Consider the following 21,524-nt stretch of genomic DNA (forward strand, 5'->3'; position numbering starts at 1 on the left):
TAAACCCCTTACGTTATTTGCTTTTCAAACAGCTGAGCATAACTGAACGTACTCAGACATTTTGCTCTTTACTTTTTCTGATCAACACTAAACTGAAACACAATATTTTTAGCGCAACGCAATCTGACTTTCACTAATCTCTACAAAAGAATGGCCCTGACCAACATTAACCTATACCTTTCACAAATCACTTACCTCACAAAAATCATCGTTACTCGAACTACTGCAATACAGCTGCGGCCACTACTGCCAGCTAAATAAAAGATTCTAACTACTGAAGGCACTAACTACTGATAGTCATAGTTAGCAAATGAAAGATTTTGATAAAGAACAAAAATGTATTTACCTTAACAGTGTTCAAAAGTCATAATATATATCAGTTCATGATATCCAGTCTTACAAATTTACCGTCTCTGATAGACACACGTCCAGATCATCCGCTCTCAAAACTCTGCCATCTCTCTCCCCACATCCACCACTGCTGGCGGCTCACCTCCAACTATGCAACACTATGCGCTGTTAACAGCCAACTGCCCAACACTACAATGGAAAATTCCAACAATGCAAACCAGCCACAGACTGCACACTGCACAGTCAGTGATTTTCATATAGAGTGCTACGTGGTGTCACCAATATAAAATCCTAAACAGCCTACTTACATAGCCCCCATGCTCCCCACAAAAAATTTTACAAATACACTCCTGGAAATTGAAATAAGAACACCGTGAATTCATTGTCCCAGGAAGGGGAAACTTTATTGACACATTCCTGGGGTCAGATACATCACATGATCACACTGACAGAACCACAGGCACATAGACACAGGCAACAGAGCATGCACAATGTCGGCACTAGTACAGTGTATATCCACCTTTCGCAGCAATGCAGGCTGCTATTCTCCCATGGAGACGATCGTAGAGATGCTGGATGTAGTCCTGTGGAACGGCTTGCCATGCCATTTCCACCTGGCGCCTCAGTTGGACCAGCGTTCGTGCTGGACGTGCAGACTGCGTGAGACGACGCTTCATCCAGTCCCAAACATGCTCAATGGGGGACAGATCCGGAGATCTTGCTGGCCAGGGTAGTTGACTTACACCTTCTAGAGCACGTTGGGTGGCACGGGATACATGCGGACGTGCATTGTCCTGTTGGAACAGCAAGTTCCCTTGCCGGTCTAGGAATGGTAGAGCGATGGGTTCGATGACAGTTTGGATGTACCGTGCACTATTCAGTGTCCCCTCGACGATCACCAGTGGTGTACGGCCAGTGTAGGAGATCGCTCCCCACACCATGATGCCGGGTGTTGGCCCTGTGTGCCTCGGTCGTATGCAGTCCTGATTGTGGCGCTCACCTGCACGGCGCCAAACACGCATACGACCATCATTGGCACCAAGGCAGAAGCGACTCTCATCGCTGAAGACGACACGTCTCCATTCGTCCCTCCATTCACGCCTGTCGCGACACCACTGGAGGCGGGCTGCACGATGTTGGGGCGTGAGCGGAAGACGGCCTAACGGTGTGCGGGACCGTAGCCCAGCTTCATGGAGACGGTTGCGAATGGTCCTCGCCGATACCCCAGGAGCAACAGTGTCCCTAATTTGCTGGGAAGTGGCGGTGCGGTCCCCTACGGCACTGCGTAGGATCCTACGGTCTTGGCGTGCAACCGTGCGTCGCTGCGGTCCGGTCCCAGGTCGACGGGCACGTGCACCTTCCGCCGACCACTGGCGACAACATCGATGTACTGTGGAGACCTCACGCCCCACGTGTTGAGCAATTCTGCGGTACGTCCACCCGGCCTCCCGCATGCCCACTATACGCCCTCGCTCAAAGTCCGTCAGCTGCACATACGGTTCACGTCCACGCTGTCGCGGCATGCTACCAGTGTTAAAGACTGCGATGGAGCTCCGTATGCCACGGCAAACTGGCTGACACTGACGGCGGCGGTGCACAAATGCTGCGCAGCTAGCGCCATTTGACGGCCAACACCGCGGGTCCTGGTGTGTCCGCTGTGCCGTGCGTGTGATCATTGCTTGTACAGCCCTCTCGCAGTGTCCGGAGCAAGTATGGTGGGTCTGACACACCGGTGTCAATGTGTTCTTTTTTCCATTTCCAGGAGTGTAGTTTTGGGCAGTGCCCAATACAGATTTGAAAACATTTTTTATAATTACAATAACAAAGAAATCAAATGCACACACTTATTGATACAGTGTTGGTCAAAAGCTAAAATTTTCTCACAGTCCATAAAGACAGTCCTGATCATTCATCACAGTATTAATTACAATTTTATGCGCAAAGTCAGAACAGTAAAAGAAAATGCTCACGGAAGTAGTGGATATCCATGCAGTCTTGAAGAAGTAGTGTTGTCCTTCCAACAGAAGGATAATGCTGTCTCTTGACATGCAGGCAGGTAATGGTCCACAACAGAATCAGTCGAAGTTTTGAAGAATATTGGTAGGTAGGTCATCACAGAGCAGACCCACTGTAGCCCTGGTAGAGATTATGATATTGGTGGGCCACCAGATGTGCAGACCCACTGCAGTCCTTGTAGAAATAATGGTACTGGTGGGTCATCAAAGATGCAGACCCACTGTAGTCCTTGTAGAGACGGCCAGCAGCCATCTGTTGCGACTGTGCAAGTGCACAATCACCACCAAAGAGTCTTGCAGACAATATAGCAAGTCCATAACCACCACTTGTGCACTCACAAAGTTTTTGGAATTGTCCTTAGAATCAGCAATGCTGTTAACCAGTCCCTTGCTGAATTATCAACACATGAGCGAGCACTAACAGTCCTCTTTTTTTTCCACATACTGTGCATATACTATGACCAACAGAAATGTGTGCAGTGAAATGTAACTTAGTTTGAAGAACTGGTGTCTACACAATTATAAATTTACAGCAAAAGAATACAATTACAAAGGTAAAAAATACATCATTGAAGGATGTAACTATACAGATAACATTTGTAGTAATATGGGCTTTACAAAAGAATAGAAATAAACATATACATCAGTGTTACAGAAATTATGACATAAGTAAATACATAAAAGATCAGAATAACTTTTGAAACATCAACTTCACACATGAGCAACAAAACAGAATAAATGTCTAAACATCTTCAAAAAGTAAATAATACATTATTAAAACAATTGTACAACATAACTTATCAGATAAACATATAAAGACAGGAAGAATACAAATACACATGGGTACTCAAACACCTAGCGGAATTACACACAAGGAAAAGACAGGGTTTGTTTCACTGGAGTTTTTTTGCAGACAAAACTTTCTTTACTTTTTGGAGATCTCCCTTCGTTCATCGTTATTCCCAAAAGTCTTATCAATACCTGCTTTCTGTATTCTATTCATATTTCTTTCAAAATAATTATTTCTCAATGTACAATACTCATTTTGGCCCGAATCTTTTCCATATAACTTCTCAGTGCATTCTTTCCCTATTCTCCATAGTTAGTTTCTTATATAGTCTACCCCCTCTTAAGCTAACTTAAATCTACTGATCTCAGATGCTAAACTAAGGGACAAGGCAATGCAGCAGCACAAAACAGTTTAACACAAACAGCAACGACAAAAAAATGCCAATTGGCAAAGCTAGCAGCAATAAATATAAATTAGCAAAGCAAATGCAACATTAGAACTAATATAAGGCAATGTGCAGCAAATAAGAAAAATAAATCAGTAGTAAAACTGGTTTAACAGAGTAATACAAATTGAAATTCAGTAGCACTATGCCTGGCAAACAGCAGCAGCAAATGCAATAACTTATATCTAAACATGACAAACTCACAAGCAGAAAAAATAGTACACTAAAGACAACAATGCAGATAAGGGAAATGTCTATTCACATCTTAATGTCTATGTAATTAAAGTGGTGCATCATAACAAGTTATTCCACAAAAGAAATTACCAAGTACTTGAAAAGAAAATTATGTATGCAATTCCTGTGAAGGGAAATGTCTTTTTGATCTCCTACGTTTTTTTGAAGTAGATCATAAAGTTATTATTTACTGGATCTGTAGGCATAAAATATCTATATTAGTACATGTATTAAATTTTATTTTAACCAATGCTGCAGTGCAGCTAGAAACTAGATATTAAACAAAATGAGCAAATACAAAAATAAAGCAAGGGGTGAAACGTCATTCACTAGCCATACGGCATTTCATAAGGCAGTAAAAAATCTCTCAACTAGCAAGACAATAGCCGTGAAATGTTTCTCATCGTTTCATTTGTCATTTCAGTAAATATCAGAAACTGTAGTATTTGCGATGCTTTCTACAAAGGAATGTCAATATCGAGGTTAATGGTCTCCTTTTTTTTTCACCTAATGGCTTTTTCTCCAAGCGACTGATGCTCAGATGGGCCTCCACAGCACATTACATCAAGGTCATCTACCTTCTTTACTGAAATATTTATGGCAGCAGTTTCCACTACAGTGACAGTGTCATATAAAAAAAAAGAATTCAAAGGTTAGAATTTGCGTTACAAATGAGTAGAAACAAAATCCTATAAATATATCAGTGTCCAAAAAATTTTCGCTGGCATTGTGATACATTCACGTATATACACACATTTCATTACTCTTAAAGTACGATTCTTGGTTTCCAACATCCTTTTTCACAAATCAGAGTCCCTAACCACTACTCATTATTCCTTACCTTATTACACATATACATTTTCGTCGACACTTCTTCATATGTTTCATCATAATAAATATGTAGCATAATCAAATTCCTCATACATCATCAGCTTATTGATCATAAACATACCTCAACAGCATAATACATATCGTCGTCGTAATAGTATCATAACACCTCAGTCAAATCTCAAAAAGTCGAAGCTTCCTCCAATAATTTCAAAACGAAAAAAAAATTCTCTCCTCATTTCAATAGTGTCATCTACCTCAAACGTACTTTAAAAATCATGATCCCATACCAAATACATCTTTCAAAGCTCTCATAGTATCACAATGGTTCCGAAAAAATGTGAACAGTTCACAAAGTACAGACAAAATACAATTTCATAAGTGTGAAGTTATCCAACTGTGTAATTGCGTAAACATGTGTCACTGACATAGCAAAAAAAATTTTGTTTCTCTGTTAAATAATCAGATAGCTGTGTAATTCTGTGTTACAGAAATATGGTACCGATGTGTAAAGTTGTATAAGCAAATACCATATTAGCTAGGGCTCCTTGTGCTTGCCAAACACATGGTACACGAAGTAGGCGTGTACTCCCCTGGGGATTAATGTAATTATACCCTCAGATGTTACAGATTACAACAATAGAATGAAATGTATCACGGAAAACCTTTGTATCTTTGTAATTGAAAAATATTTAAAAATAAATGTCTTACGTACAAAATTAATCACTCAAATACGTGTACTGTAGCGCTAAACTGTATGTCTTGTTGTAAGATAATCTCTGTCATTACTTATTATTATTATTATTTTTTGAGCTTTCCTCAGTACAGAGGCTTCTCTCCAACATAATAATTTACTTGGAAATTACAATACAAACAGTAAACGTTCTTAAACTATATTTTCAAAATATTCCTCCAGGTGTTTCGATCTTGTGTGTCCTCTTCCTCTGCGCCCATTCTCCTCATTGTGTGCTGTATATTTTGGAGCCAGGTGGTCATTGGTCATCCTCTTCCTCTTCTCCCCTCCGGTTCCCACTCCAGTATCAATTTTGGTATTCTGGTTTTCTCAATTCGTCATACATGCCCGTACCACTGTAATTTCTTCCTATCCATAACGTCATATATTCTTTCTTTTATTTCCATTCTCATTATTTCGGTGTTCCTTATATTTTCTTTCCTGGAGATTCTTGCCGATCTTCTCCAGAAGTCCATGTCTAGAGCTTGTAATTTTTTAACGTCCTTCATGTTAATTGTCCAGATCTCTGTTCCATACAGAACTACCCTCTCTAATATGGATTTGTATATTAATTTTTTAGTTCTGCTCCATAAGACTGAGTTAAGCATCCCAATGACCCTCCATCCGCTACTAATTCTTTTATTGATTTCTGACTCTGATTTTCCCTCGGTTTCTAAAATGGATCCCAAATAACAAAAAGTGTTTATCTTTTTGATTTTCCTTCCTTCAATGTATAGCTCATCTGAATCATTAGTCATGTATTCTGTTTTTTGGTAATTAATCTTCAAACCCCAAGTTTTGTATGCTACTGCTAGTTGATTGCACATATAGTTAGCATCCTCCCCATCTTGTACTATGACTACTTGATCATCAGCAAACAATAAATGATGCAGGTAAACTCCATCTCTTATTTCTAATCCCATACTCTTACATTTACGAGACCATGTTCTAAGGCTAATATCTATATAGATTTTAAATAATGATGGTGACATGGGACATCCCTGTAAAAGGCCTTTGCTTGTTATAAATTTCTGTGAAAGTTTATTACCAACTTTCACTTGGCAAATGTTATCTTTATACATCTGTTGTATTATTTTAATCAAGGAAGGGCTTATGTTTGCCATAGGTAGTACTCTCCAAAGTAATTTTCTTGGGACAGTATCATACGCTTTTTCTAGATCTATGAAAATTAATCCTATATTTTTTGATTTTTCCCTATCCTCCAAAATCTGTCGTAATGTCAAAAGATAGTCTACACATGATCTCTCAGCCCTGAAACCACATTGTTCTTCTTGGGTCCTAAATATTTTTCCAGTTTGTTTTTAATTACTTTCGCAAAAATTCTCATTTATGTGTTTGTAACACAAATTCCTCGATAGTTTGAACAAATTTTGCGATCCCCTTTCTCAAATATTGTATTATTGTAACCTAGCTTCATCTTGTTGGGTACTGAATCTCCATGTATCATTTTGTTGAAGAGCTGTGTCATCAGTTTCAGAATTTTGTCACCCCCATATTTCAGACACTCCAGATTGATATTGCCTGGTCCTGGTGATTTACCATTCTTTCCTGTTCTCAACGCCTGAAATACTTCACTTTCTAAAATCTGGATCTCATCAACTTCGTGTCCTTTTTCTTCAGCTGTTCCTTCTTCTAGATATTCTTCTCTGTCCTCATTTAATGATTTTTGGAAATACTCTTCCCATTCCTTTTGTGTTATCAGTTGGAGATTAGTTTTGCTTTTCGTATCCTGTCAAAGCCCTTTTAATACTGACCATACTTCTTTTGCTCTCCCAAATCCTAATTTGCTATTCACCTTGGCACATGTTCTTTCCCATGCTTCATTTTTTACCATCCTTATTTTTTTCATGACTTCATTCTTCTTTTCCTTGTATATTGATCTTGTTTCTTCTGATTTATCATTCAACCACTGAAGGAACGCATTTCGTTTTTCTCTAACGAGGACCTCTAGTTCCTCTGACCACCACACTGCTGCACAGTTGTGATTGCTATCTTTTTTATCCAACACCTCAGTTGCTATGATTTTCACATTAGTTTTTATATAGTCATATATTTCCTCAGTACTTCCTTCAAATGAGTCAACCAGTTTCCTTTCCATCCTAACCGCAAAGAGTGTTTTGGTACTTTCATCTTGTAGGCTGTCAATATTAAAAGGTAAATTTTCATCTTTCTCAGTTTGGTTCGTTTTATTTATATTACTTGTATCATTCCTTGCATTCTTCCATGGCCAGAAAGACTTCATTTTTACTAGATAGTGGTCTGATCCACACTGGGCTCCTCTATAAGATCTGACGTCTACTGCCTTGAAACTACTTGTTTGCCTAATTATAATCTATTATAGAACGAAGTTCTTTAGTGTTCTGTTGCCAAGTATATTTATGGATGTGTTGGTATTTTTTAAATCAAATTGTTCACAAATTGCAATCGTTCCCCATTGTCATTATATTCGTCCTCTCCATGTTTTCCTACTATTCTACAGGATACTCTAATTCCTACCCTTCCATTCAGATCTCCCATGATAATCAGCTTCTTTCTTCGTGGGATTTTTTCAATAGTCTCCCTGAGGGTGTCCCAGAATGTATCTTTCTCCTTATCTTTTGTGTCGTTCGTGGGTGCATATACGCCAATAATCACAACTTCCCTAGCAAATAATGTTATTTCAACAGTTATAATACGTTGATTGATGAATGTCCAATTTGTGATTCTTTCTTTCCATGATTTCTTTATCATAATGGAGGCTCCTGCTTTGGCTCTTACTGCTTTTGATACCCCACTCCAGATATGTACATAATTATCCAGTTCTTCTTCTCCTTGGCCTTTCTGCTTTGTTTCAGAGAGTACAACAACATCCATGTTGAACATGTCAAGTTCTGCAGGTAGTAAATTTCTTTTAGTGGAAATACCTTGCACATTACAGTATCCAAACATCATTTTCCGTTTCTCATTGCTAGTTCGTCATCCAAAGTTCCAATTTTTCTGAGGCATATTATTAGGTTTTTTAGCATTTTTATGTTTATATGTGAGTGAGGAGCTGGCCCACTGCACAACCCCCAACCCGTAGGTTTTCTTCCTTTAGCCTTTGATGAGCCAATATCATACTACAAGGCAGCAGTTGCTAGTTTTGGTCCACCCCGGGTATTTTATTTCCCCAGTACCCACCATATCTGGTGAGCATTCCCCTATCCGCCACCTGGGGAGGCGCCCGATGGGAGACCAGCAATCTCCATTACTTAAGGGTAAAAAATGTGACAAGTGTCGTAATTATCGTCGTCCGTAAGCAAAGTTCTGTGGAAGTCAATGTACTTACCTTGTAATAAACGAAAGCGAAATGCTATGTGTATAGATATCGTAGTTATTACGTACAGTACCGTATCAAGAAAGTACTATACTGTAACGTATTGTTGTGCTACAAAAAAGGCTGTCTCATTGTAGCTATACCACAAAGTTACTACTAAAACATGTTTTACTTTCCAGAAGAATTCAGAAAAACTGTGCAGATATAAAACAGATACAGCACAAAAGGAACAATGTGAATTGTGTCACACATTAGTAGCTTCATGATATAATCGTGTAGCTGTCAAAGAAACCAAATGCTAAGTCATCTTTAATCTCGCAGAATGTATTATCAAGTAAACCAAAATGTTACATTAAAATCTCGTTAGCAGTACTGGTATATGTGCTAAGTATGTGAGCCTTATAGTTGTTACGTAATCGTACAACTAAGAAGCAAAAATGTACACACACAATAACACTGTGTCGTCTGTTCACTATAACAATGCATTCGTAATTACTGTCTAAATACGTTCCCTAGCTTCTTGACTGGATAGTTAACTTTAAAACATTGTTGCATGTTAACAGTTTCTAAGTGTGACAAAGCATACCAGTAACGTGAAGTGAAAAGTTTTATGGTAAAGACAAAGTTAAAAAGCAGATTATCTTTCAATAAACGGTTTTACATGTGAAATGTGGTGCAAGCCTTTACTCTTCCTACTATGCAGAGCTCCATCTTCAACGGAATTATCATGTGGTATATGGTACGTTGGTAAAGAATGCTCAAATTTTTCTCAAGGTTAGTGTCTATGTTATTTTTGTCTGAGCCAGCCGGCGCACATGGCTGCCTGCGGTGCGAGTCATTGTCTGCTATCTCTTTGTTGGCGTGCGTCGTTATTGGGATTAGGAGACCTAACTTCTACAAATTCACCTTGACGAGAAGGCCCTGCCCTGTTTGAATCCTGCCAGTGATGAAATTCAGGTCTGTCGTTATGATTATATCGTCTGTCGTCATGTCGGTAGTTCCTGTAGTTTCTTTCTTGTCGGTTAAGTGATGGAGAATTTCTCCCTGAATTATCACTGTACGGTGGACCGTTGCGTCTGAAGTTATTCTGTCTCCTGTGATAATAATAGTTCTGGTTGCCATATTGTCTGTTTCTATGGTTGTCTCTGTCACATTCATTACTATGGAAATGCGATCTTTCTCTGTAATTATTTCTACTCTGCCAACGGTTGTCATACGGGTGATGTCTGTTTTGGTCACAATTTACGTTGTAAGTATAGCCTTGTCGTGTCCAGTTATTATTTCTTTCATCGTGGACTTGTGACGGATCAGCGTGGAAGGTAAAAATCGTAGAGGGATACCAAGAGATGAATACACCAAGCAGATTCAGAAGGATGTAAGTTGCAGTAAGTACTGGGAGATGAAAAAGCTTGCACAGGATAAAGTAGCATGGAGAGTTGCATCAAACCAGTCTCAGGACTGAAGACAACAACAACAACAACGTGACCTGTAATTGTTGCGTTCCTGTTTTCGCGTCCCGCGATTGTCAGTGTCAATTTCCAGTTATTGTAACAGTCCCTGAAAAGCTTCAATGTCGTCTTTGCAACGTCCTGCCAAAATAATATGTCGTAAATCTTCACACAATTTGATTAAGCAAATGCGGATGAATTCTGGGGGGCTGTATGGGTTTGACAGGTAATGATTCTTGTGCAACATGTCTTCAAAGTTTTTCACAAGACTGGAAAATTGAGATTGTTCGAAATGTTTCATCATTATGATGCTATGTTTTACTCGGTCTTGTGTAACTTTAGACCAATATGCTGAAAGGAAGGCATGATAAAATTCTCCTTCACTGTGACAATCGTGAATGACCGATCGCATTCTTACAGCTGGTTCATTCTCTAAATAGCCACACATAAATTCTAACCTGTGCTCTTATGACCAGTTGGGAGGAAAACAATGAGAGAATTGATGGAGCCATGCTTGTGGATAAATGTCGTTGCCAGAATTCTTAAATGTTTTGACTTTACGTGTAGTAATGAACAGCTTATAATCAAAATCATCATGTCGGCGATTCGCACATCGGTCATTGTTACTTCTTTTCGGTGGTTCCATCTCAAATTTCGGTGTACCTTGCCAGTTTCTTTCATAATTTCCGAAGTGCCCTGTGTTATTACTTTGTGGGAAGTCCCTCTTCCCGTGTTGGAGCGCGAGTCTCCTCTGAAATATGTAATTCTTGTGTTACCTGTGTCAACTGATCTTGTACTTCCCGGATTTCTCTTTTATACTGTGATTTTGATTTTGTTTGAATTTTCGAATTTGTTCATACACTTCTGTGTCAGTGAAGGCTAAGGGTCTTGTGTCATTCAGATCATCATCTACCTTTGTAGATAAGTTAGTGAACTGATCCGAAAGTTCGGTTACTTTCTCCGACAGTGAACTGATTTCCTAAGTGTGCTTTTATGAACCAAGTTTCAGAGTGTCCATTTGTGTTGAAATCGTATCTACTGTGTCCTTTAAGTTTTCCTGAGTTTTTGCAAGTTGCGTAAGCGAATCGGTAGATGCAGCTGAGTCAATTTTAGCTTGTAAGGTGTCGCGATTTTCATGAACAATAATTTGAAGTTCTTTTATGGCTGCTTCGTGATTCTGTAATGCATTTTCATGACGCGAAAACATAGGTTGAAAATGCTCACAAATTTGTGTTTTTACGTCATTACAGACTTTTTGACATTTATACTTGATTTTAAGTAACTCTGCAGTTAAATCCTTACGTGTTTGTTCAAGCGTTTGTTCCATTAAGTCTAACTTTTGAAGATTTTGTTCCATTGTGTCTAACTTTCGAAGATTTTGTTCCATTGTGTCTAACTTTTGAAGCTTTTGCTGTGTTTGTCTCTGATTTTGTTCCATCGTGTCTAACTTTTGAAGATTTTGTTACACTGTGTCTAACTTTTGAAGCTTTTGTAATAACAAATTGTAATAACAATGCACTGGTGTCTGAAACATGTTCATTGGTGCTTTTCGGCAGTGATTTTGCACTGGCAACGTTCACATTTTGACAAGCAGAAAATGTGTCTTGACTTATTTGAGAAAACGGTGAGGACCCAAAACCTGAATCTGTAGTATTTGCAAGATTGTGTCCTGTCATTTCGGAATCCTGAGTCGAACTGTTGCTGACCGATCGATCGATAATGCTTCCCTGTTCACTAATTGTTTCACTGTCTACACCATTATTTGTCGCCCGCTCCATTTCCCTATGCACAGTTACCAAATTACTATGTTGAACATTAGTTAATTCATTACACGGTGGCGCTAACACACTGCTTTCGTTTTTACTGTCATTTATCAGTTTACTTTGGAGCCTAGTATTACGTTTTTCACACGCCATAATTGTCACAATATTTCACACGATAACACAGAAAAGCACAATTGGAAGAGCAAAATAAGAAAACACATTAACATAGCACTGAAAATAATATCTAGTCAATTGCAAGCGCAGCTGCAAAATACTTGGTGCAAATCTACAAGCATGCCACAACTGTTTTACTGTACAACAATGAAAAACTACAACTACAAAGAATATTCTCTCTACAATTACGCGCTAGGAATAAACAAAAGCTACCCTAATTACACAAACTACAAGAAAAATCAGAAGATTCCAGTGAGGTATCCTCGGCTAAGGGTCGACATATGTAACGTCCCCTTAGAAAAATTAATAAATTACTGTGCTGGTGAACCCCTTACGTTATTTGCTTTTCAAACAGCTGAGCATAACTGAACGTACTCAGACATTTCGCTCTTTACTTATTCTAATCAACACTAAACTCACACACAATATTTTTAGTGCAACGCAATCTGACTTTCAATAATCCCTACAAAAGAATGGCCCTGACTAACATTAACCTATACCTTTCACAAATCACTTACCTCACAAAAATCTTCGTTACTCGAACTACTGCAATACAGCGGCGGCCACTACTGCCAGCTAAATAAAAGATTCTAACTACTGAAGGCACTAACTACTGATAGGTATAGTTAGCAAATGAAAGATTTTGATAAAGAACAAACAATGTATTTACCTTAACAGTGTTCAAAAGTCATAATATATATCAGTTCATGACGTCCAGTCTTACAAATTTACTGTCTCTGATGGACACACGTCCAGATCATCCGCTCTCAAAACTCCGCCATCTCTCTTGCTACATCCACCACTGCTGGCGGCTCACCTCCAACTGCGCAACACTACGCGCTGTTAACAGCCAACTGCCCAACACTACAATGGAAAATTCCAACAATGCAAACCAGCCACAGACTGCACACAGCACAGTCAGTGATTTTCATATAGACCTGGCGTCACCAATATAAAAACCTAAACAGCCTACTTACAACGTTCACAGGGCATTCGCCATACGCACACTCTGCCATCGTATCGCCACATTGTGTACCGTGATTCATTACTCCTCACAACATTTTTCCATTATTCAATCATCCAATGCTTACGCTCCTTACACCAAGCGAGACGTCGTTTGACATTTACCAGCGTGATGTGCGGCTTATGGGCAGCTGCTCGACCACGAAATCCAAGTTTTCTCACCTCCCGCCTAACTGTCATAGTACTTGCAGTGTATCCTAATGCAGTTTGGAATTCCTGTGTGATGGTCTGGATAGATGTCTGCCTATTAGACATAACGACCCTCTTCAACTGTCGGCAATATCTGTCAGTCTACATACGAGGTCGGCCTGTACACTTTTGTGCTGTACGTGTCCCTTCACGTTTCCACTTCACTATTACATCGGAAACAGTGGACCTAGGGATGTTCAGGAGTGTGGAAATCTCGCGTACAGACGTATGACACGACATCCAACCTCCTGACCACGTTCGAAGTCCGTGAGTTCCGTGGAACGCCCCATTCTGCTCTCTCACGATATCTAATGATTACTGAGGTCGCTGATATGTAATACCTGGCAGTAGGTGGCAGCACAATGCACCTAATATGAAAAACGTATGTTTTTGGGAGTATCTGGACACTTTTGATCACATAGTGTATCTCTGCTTAATGGAAGTGTCTCTAGTAAAGGATTTACCTTCAGAAAAAGTCACGTATCTAAGCTATGAAAGAATTAGGACATTTCATCAATATGTAAGAAGTAATAGAGTTAAAGTTAGTGAAATGCTTATAGATGTTGACTCCGCCATTGTTGGTGTATCAGAGCATCACTTAAATAATGTCACTGTTCATATGCGTCCTTTACGGGATACAGACTACTTTTCTAGGAGCTCTTTTCGGGGTGGGCGTGTGGTCATGTACGTGAAAGACGGAATTCCATTTGAGTCTGTTTACGCATCAAAGCACTGCACCGCATACATCTTCGAATGTTGTGCGGAAGCAGTTGAATTTAGTGCAACTTATCGTACCTTTTAGTTACAGTTATTGATAGGTCTCCTAATTCTGATTTCAGGACATTTCAGTTCAAGCTAGAGAGAGTTCTTGATTCAGTTTACAGAAAGTCCCAAAAATTAATTTATGTGGTGACTAATATTAATTTTACAAGTGACTGTGCGACAAACACAATGCTGAAAAATGTCCTAAATTCATGTCGTCCGATGCAGATTAATTTGTTTCTGATCAGAGTGCAGGGGTATGGTAGCACGACCACAGGCAACATTTTGGTTCGTTCTTGATTGCTGGAGAGGTATTCTGTTAGTGAAAGGGCGAATGGCCTTTCAATAAACGACGCACAAATTTTAACACTAAAAGAAATTTGGGCATACGCAAATGTTAAATATAACTGCAAACTATTTAGAAAAGTTAATCCAATGGCAACATGAGCTTTTTCGAACCTCATTAAAGAACAAGATTGGCAGGACGTTTATAGTGCTGATAACATAGACGACTGATAAATATAACGCTTCCCTTAACACATTTCTCATGCTGTTTTAAAGTTGTTTTCCATTACAAGTTGAAAACAGGGTACTACCACTAACAGATAACGTAGGTGGCTGACTAATGGGTATTTATAACGTTAGAAACAGCCACAGTCGAGTACAGTAGCCCATTACAAACAGAACTGTTAAGTGCTTAAAAGTGTTACTAGAAAGGCAAAAAGCGTGATATGCAAATAGAACACCTAATCCTCAGGATAAAATTAAAACCACATGACCAATATAGCAGGTGAATTAAACAAAAATTTACTTTCTATGAAGAATCACATCATCGCTCGTAACTCTCATAGACAGTGACTTTCTAAGAGTGGTCTCTGAAACACACCTCCGTGATACTGACAAAGGGGAGCTGAGTCAATAATTACATCGGTGCAGACTAAGGAGTCTCGCAGATATAATGTGGTACGTAGCAGAATACTAAAGCACTTGGTGCATATGTTATCCCAGCGCTCAAAATTTAAATGGCTCTGAGCACTATGGGACTTAACTTCTGAGACCATCAGTCCCCTAGAACTTAGAACTACTTAAACCTAACTAACTTAAGGACATCACACACATCCATGCCCGAGACAGGATTCGAACCTGCGACCGTAGTGGTCGCGCGGTTCCAGATTGTAGCGCCTAGAACCGCTCGCCCACTCAAACCGGCTATCCCAGTGCTCAGCCATATTTGTTATTCCATTAGTTTCCTGAACGATTAAAGTATTCAAAAGTGTAACCACTTTATAAAAAAGGGGTAATGTAGACAGTTTGAGACCTCTTTCTATGCCTTTGTTCTTTGCTGAAGTTATCGAAAAGTCTGTATACGTAAGGATAATTGATCATTTCTGGCTACAAAATTTGCTGCCAAACGATCAGCTTAGTTTTAGAAGCAGTTTAATAACTGAAAATTCTGTATTATTTTTAACCTGTGACGCCCTGGACGGATTATAAAAATTCGCGAATACCAGTCTGCTTCTTTGACTTAACTAAGGTGCTTGATTGTTTTGGTCACAAGATGTTACTACAGAAGCTTGGCAGTTATGGAATAAGATGATCAACACACAACTGGTTCCACTCATATTTTAAGAACATACAGCGGAGAGATCACATACCACAGTATTAAGAACGGGTATGACATGGATTCTGACGGGAGGTGCTGTGTCGTCCGAATAAGCCACAGTCAGGGAAAAAGCACCGCAGGTGCAAAGATGCGGGCTGGTGCCTGTGCCATAGAGACTCGCCACTTGCGCGAGTCCCACTGTGTGAGGGTGGCGGGGGGGGGGGGGGGGGGGCGAGAGAGGAGAGGGGTTTTTTCAGCGGTTCAGGGACCGTTCCTGTTTCTCACATACGTAACTGATATGACTTTTTAGATGACAAATGATTATGAGATATTTCCGTTTACTGATAACACTAGTTTCATAGTGAAGGATGTTGCTTGTAACATAGGCAAATTATCTAATGGTACAGTTCAGGACGCAAGTTCATAGCTTGTAGAAACAAAATTGATGCTAAATCACAATAAGACTCAGATTTTACAGTTTCTATCACACAATTAAATTAAAACTGTCGTTCCGATTATGCAGACAGGACACATGATAAGTGAATCTGAACTCTCGAAATTCCTATAAGAGTTTGGACACTTGCTAAGCTGTCATGGAAAGCATCCTTTTCAAAAACATGATGCAGCTATATTTACTATTACAACTGTATCTGCAATAAGTGATAGTCGAATATGGAAATTAGTCTACTTCGTTTATTTTCAGTCATTTATGGCGTACGGTATTACTTTCTGGGGTATCTCTTTCCATCCTCAAAGGGAATTTTGGGCTCAGAAACTGGCAGTTCGAGCAAATCGTTGCACACGGTCGCGAACCTGTTGTCGACGCCTGCTCAGGAGTCTTGGAATTCCGACACTGCCCTCTCAATAGATGTTTTCTCCCATTCCGTTCGCTATTAACAGTATGAGCTTATTGACGAGAAGTAGCAGCTTTCCGCTCAGTTAATGCTAGGGAGAAATCCAGTCTGCATTTGGATCGCACCTCCTTTACTGTTGTGCAGAAAGGCTTGCAGTATTCCGGTGGATTAATTTTCAGTAGGCTGCCATGAAGAAAACAGCTCACTCCTTGTAGTGTGTAGGGGAGTTCCTGGATAAAAGAAAGAAAATTCATCTGTTATATTGTGGATTATGCTAGTTTTTGCTCATCAGCTTGCAATTTTCATACGATTCGTGTAAACGTTACCTGTAGTCAAAGTTTCAGATGTTAATTTCATGTACTTCCTGGTTCCGTGATCACAGAGATTTGCCAGTCAGTTTGGTCCTAATGGACTAAAGGTGTAAAATAAAATAAAAATAAATAAATTACTTTCCAAAGCAAAATTTTCACTTTGCAGCAGAGTGCTGCATTAGTATTAGTCTTAGTCGTAGGAAAGAGGAATTTTGTTGAAATTCAGTAAAGGCGCGGTTGAGCAGCGAAATCTGGGGCCGCTGGCAGTGTGTGGTAATAGTCGGCAGCTAGTAGGCCAGGCAGAGTAAAGATGGCGCGGAGCTGTGGCGGCGTAATGTACGTACGATTTGAGCAACAGCGAGGCAGGGAACTGCAGCGTTGCTTGAAGTTATTGCGATGCATGAGGTGGGGCACTAGGCCAGAGCCAGGACGGCGATGTGTAAGTGACTGACGTAAGGGAATTTACCCCTGCCATACTGTCTCTCTCTGTCAGAAGCGAGTGGAAAAGCAGTATAAATAGCCAGGCAATTTTAGCTAGAGACCATATCCACATCCTCTACACCTCCCACCGCCTTGATATCCCTCACCCGCTGGTTGCTCCTCTCCTCTCCCCTCCCAGCCCCCTGCCATGTCTTAACTGTTGTGTCCCCCCTACCCTCCATCTCTACACCCTTCATCTCCTTTCCCAAGGTGACTTCCATCAACTCCGCCTCCCAGATGATGCCCTCTCTCACTCCATTTATCCCTCCTATCAACTCTGATCCTCACCCCCCGTCCTTTCCTCCATCCTCTCCCTGGGCCCCCTCTTTCCCCCCCCCCCTTCCATCCTGCGTTTCTCCCCACCTAACCTCTGCCTACCTCCCTTCTCCCCCCCTCCCCCGAGTCCCTTTGTATTCCCATCCTCTGCCTTCCCCACTCTCTGTCGCATCTACCCAGCACCCCCACACCTCTTATGGGTCCTCATCCTCCATTAGCTCCTTTCCCCCTCCCCCCCTTCGCTTTTCCTCACCTTCCCCCCTTTCTTATCTTCCCATCATCTGTCTAGTGTCCCCCCACTTGCTCTCAGCTGTGGTATGTCATATTTTAGTGCAGTGTTCCAGTGAACGTACAGTGTTGTTTCATCTTTTCCCGTGTTGCGAGCAGAAACCATGCTGCTGTTGGGTGTGAATTTTATGTCCTTTGCGAACAGAAACCAGACTGTCGCTGTGTTTTTTTAATTGTCTGCCTATTATTTTACCTGTCTGCTTCATATGTATTTTTATTAGCATAGTCATTCCTTTGTTCTGTTTTAAGTTCCACGATTTTTTCGCCATGTTAACCTTTAAGTCTTCGATTTTATCGCCTGTTTTTTATTATGTATTATCTTCACCTTTTTAAAACACAGTCTGTAGGCAGAAGAGCGGCATACTAAGCTGCTGCCAGCCCGCCCCCTTCGGGGGGAATCGAAATTCAATAAAAAAAATTTTTAAAAATTTGCTAGAGACAAGTATGTGCCAGGTCTGTCAAGAGTCGAGTCGGACATGTGCTGTTCTATGCTTACAGGAGCCAGTCTGGCAGCGATGTTGTATATATTCTGTGTAACCTGCACTTTATTTCTATGTACTTGTTCGGGCTGTATTCTGCCTCCAGGGACACAACACCGGGGTGGGACGACACGGCAGCCAGGTACTTGGACCCTGCACAAAAAAATGGCTCTGAGCACTATGGGACTCAACTGCTGAGGTCATTAGTCCCCTAGAACTTAGAACTAGTTAAACCTAACTAACCTAAGGACATCACAAACATCCATGCCCGAGGCAGGATTCGAACCTGCGACCGTAGCGGTCTTGCGGTTCCAGACTGCAGCGCCTTTAACCACACGGCCACATCGGCCGGCGGATCCTGCACAGTCAGCCTGAAGGAGTACAGTGACAGCAGTCTGCAGCGGGTCCAGGAGGGGCGACGTTTGCTTCCCACCTGGCGTGCCGGGGTCTGGGCGAGGCATACTCTGCTGGAGGTGTGGCAGTGCTGCAGTGGCGCAGGAGAGGCAGCGGGTGTTCCCATCTGGCAAGCACCATTAGCGGCAAGTTGCAGCACAGCATCCAGGAGGGCGTGGGCTCGAGTCCAGTCCTGTCCGGGGAGCAGCGGCGGCCCGAGGGCCACGGGTGACCAGCACGGGTGTCCACCTCTGTCCCATGGTCAGACAGAGCAGGCCCAACTGGGCAGAAGACGGCGGGGACCAGGGACTGTAACAGTCTCCGGAATTGTGGGCAGCTACGTGACTCAAGGTGCGAAGCATTGGCAGGCGGCGACCGGGCAGAGCGCGGCCAGCTTCCAACTGAGCGGCCTTGCAGACGACAGCAGCGGTGTCGCCATACCAGGAGTTGCTGAGCCAGCTGGACTTGCGGGACAATGCTGCGGGCGGCACGCCGACACTAAGCTGTAACCATTGTAGTACTGTCAGTTATGTGAATTCCGCTGTATCACGCTTAACTGCCCTTTGACGCTGTTGAACTTGCTCGGCCTCCTGACAGGAAGCGGCCCGGTGGGTCCCGGCTTCAGCTGAGCCATCTGGAGCCTTGGGTGCGACCATCCACGCCCTACAACAGTGGTGTCAGAAGTGGTACCAGTTACGATGCTGGTGCCGGATTTCCACTCCCACATCTTATGTCGAGCAAGTTGCGTTGAAGTGTGCCTGTGTAGAGAGGTAGTTTAGGCGTTTGGTTGCGTTCGTGATGGGTGGCTGTACACTTCCTGTTACGTCTTCTCATTCAGGAAGTGTTCGTCCATATCAGTATAGAAAGGAAAGCAGGACTGTCACCTGCGCACGAGCACGATGGGTATGGGTGAGTGACGTTTGATTTATTGTTATGTGTCATTCTTTTGTGTATTAAGGGGTTAAGTGTCAATTAGGATGGACTTTTTGAAGGTGTCTTTTGGAAGGCCGGAGGAGCCTGTAGATTTATCTGAATTCAGGGGAAATGGGGGATATGACGACATAGCGCCTAAGCGATGTAATTTTTGTAACCTGTCAGCTCATGGATTACCATGTACAAAGTGGATGCCAAAGAGTTGTCTTATTTGTAACAGATTTGGACATTTGGCGCCCAATTGTTCAGAATGTAGATGGGGAATGATTCGCCGCAAGAACTAAGTTTTAGGAATAGCAGAGTGGAATTAATACTACCAGTAGAGCTATAAGCAAGAATGGTGGAAACATGGCAAGCAGTGGAGGCTTTGGCAGTGACTACAGCGGGGGCTGTAGCCGCTCTAACTGAGCAAATTCGGGTATTGTCGGAGGCAAGGCTTAAGGGACAAAGAAAAATATGAAGAATTAGCGGGGCGATTTGAGGCATTGCAAGTAGGGGAAGGGACGTTGGGTGAAAGTAAACTGCAGGTCGGGGAGTGTCACAGACCAATCGCGTCATTGATTAACCCCTTTTTGGGTAATACAACGGAGGATGTGTCGGTGTTCCTTAATGACATTATCACAATGGCTGAGGACAATGGGTGGTCGGATGTTGTAATGTTGAGAGTGGCAAAGTTACACTTGATAGGGGACGCCAAGTCGTACGTATTGTACCATGAAACGTGGAACAATGTGGGGACGTTTGCAGAGCTTGAGGCTGGGTTACGCCAGAGGTACCAGAAACAGAATAACACCAGGTTTTTTCGGGAAAATTAAGTGATTTCCTTGGCAAACATCGTGCGAAGATAGACCTTTGGCAACAAACAGTGGAACTCAGTGGAAGAATGTTTTGCATCGGGGAAATGGTTGCAAATGGACGAATGTCGTAAGGCGCACTTAACACAAAGGTGACGCCAGCTAAACTGCTAATGGATTCACTAATGGTCGATCAGCAGAGTAACATACCGGCAAGTACAGGAAAGGTAGTCTGGGCTTCGATAAATATGGACTTCCCAAAGGAGATGTTGTACATGGTGTAGCCACTCTCGAATAATGAGGAGTTGGATAATGCACACTGTTTTGTCCGGAGGAGTTTAGCTCACGCAAGTTATGTGGAAGGAGAGTATAGGGTTCCTGTAAGTATAGATCGGCAGAGCGGATTTTAGCTTGTCGAAAGGGTTGTTATTGACCACATTGGGGTTTTTTGATGAAGATGACCTCGATGAGGAGGATTTAGAGGCGAGACATAGGCTAAACGTCGATGCTGCGCAATTGAGGGGAAAATTACAGCATTTGCAGGGAGGCGACAGGGTCGTGTTGGAGGAATTGTTATTGACATTTAGTGATTTATTCAGAACGAAGCGTAGGTTACTAGCAACACCGATTACGAAGCATCACATACCAACGGAGGATAATACACCAGTATGTAGAAAACCATATTCAAGAAATGTAGTTCTCGTACCTAAGAAATCGGTGGATGGTACAAGGAAATATAGGTTTTGTTGCGATTATAGGTTTCTGAAAGCGAAAACCATTTTGGACGCGTCCCCGATTCCGAATATCACGGACACATTGGACCATCTGGGACAATGTATTTTACGACGATGGATTTACGGAGTGGATACCATCAGTTGGAAGTAGCGTCAGAGGATAAGGCAAAGACAGCTTTTACTGTTCCTGGGGAACACTATCAGTATATACGTATGCCATTCGGGTTGAAGAATGCACTGGCAACTTTTCAGCGATCGAAACCAAAGACATGTGTGATTTACCTAGACGACATTATAGTATTTTCGAA

General features: G+C 41.6%; 1 protein-coding gene across 1 annotated transcript in view; it reads right to left on the bottom strand.

Annotated features, from left to right (window-relative positions):
- The window catches only part of LOC126210092 (F-box/LRR-repeat protein 17-like), a 208,066-nt gene that overhangs the window by 71,775 nt on the left and 114,767 nt on the right, over positions 1-21,524 (bottom strand). The window lies entirely within an intron of this gene.

Source organism: Schistocerca nitens, chromosome 10 (assembly GCF_023898315.1).
Source record: "Schistocerca nitens isolate TAMUIC-IGC-003100 chromosome 10, iqSchNite1.1, whole genome shotgun sequence".
NCBI lineage: Eukaryota > Metazoa > Arthropoda > Insecta > Orthoptera > Acrididae > Schistocerca > Schistocerca nitens.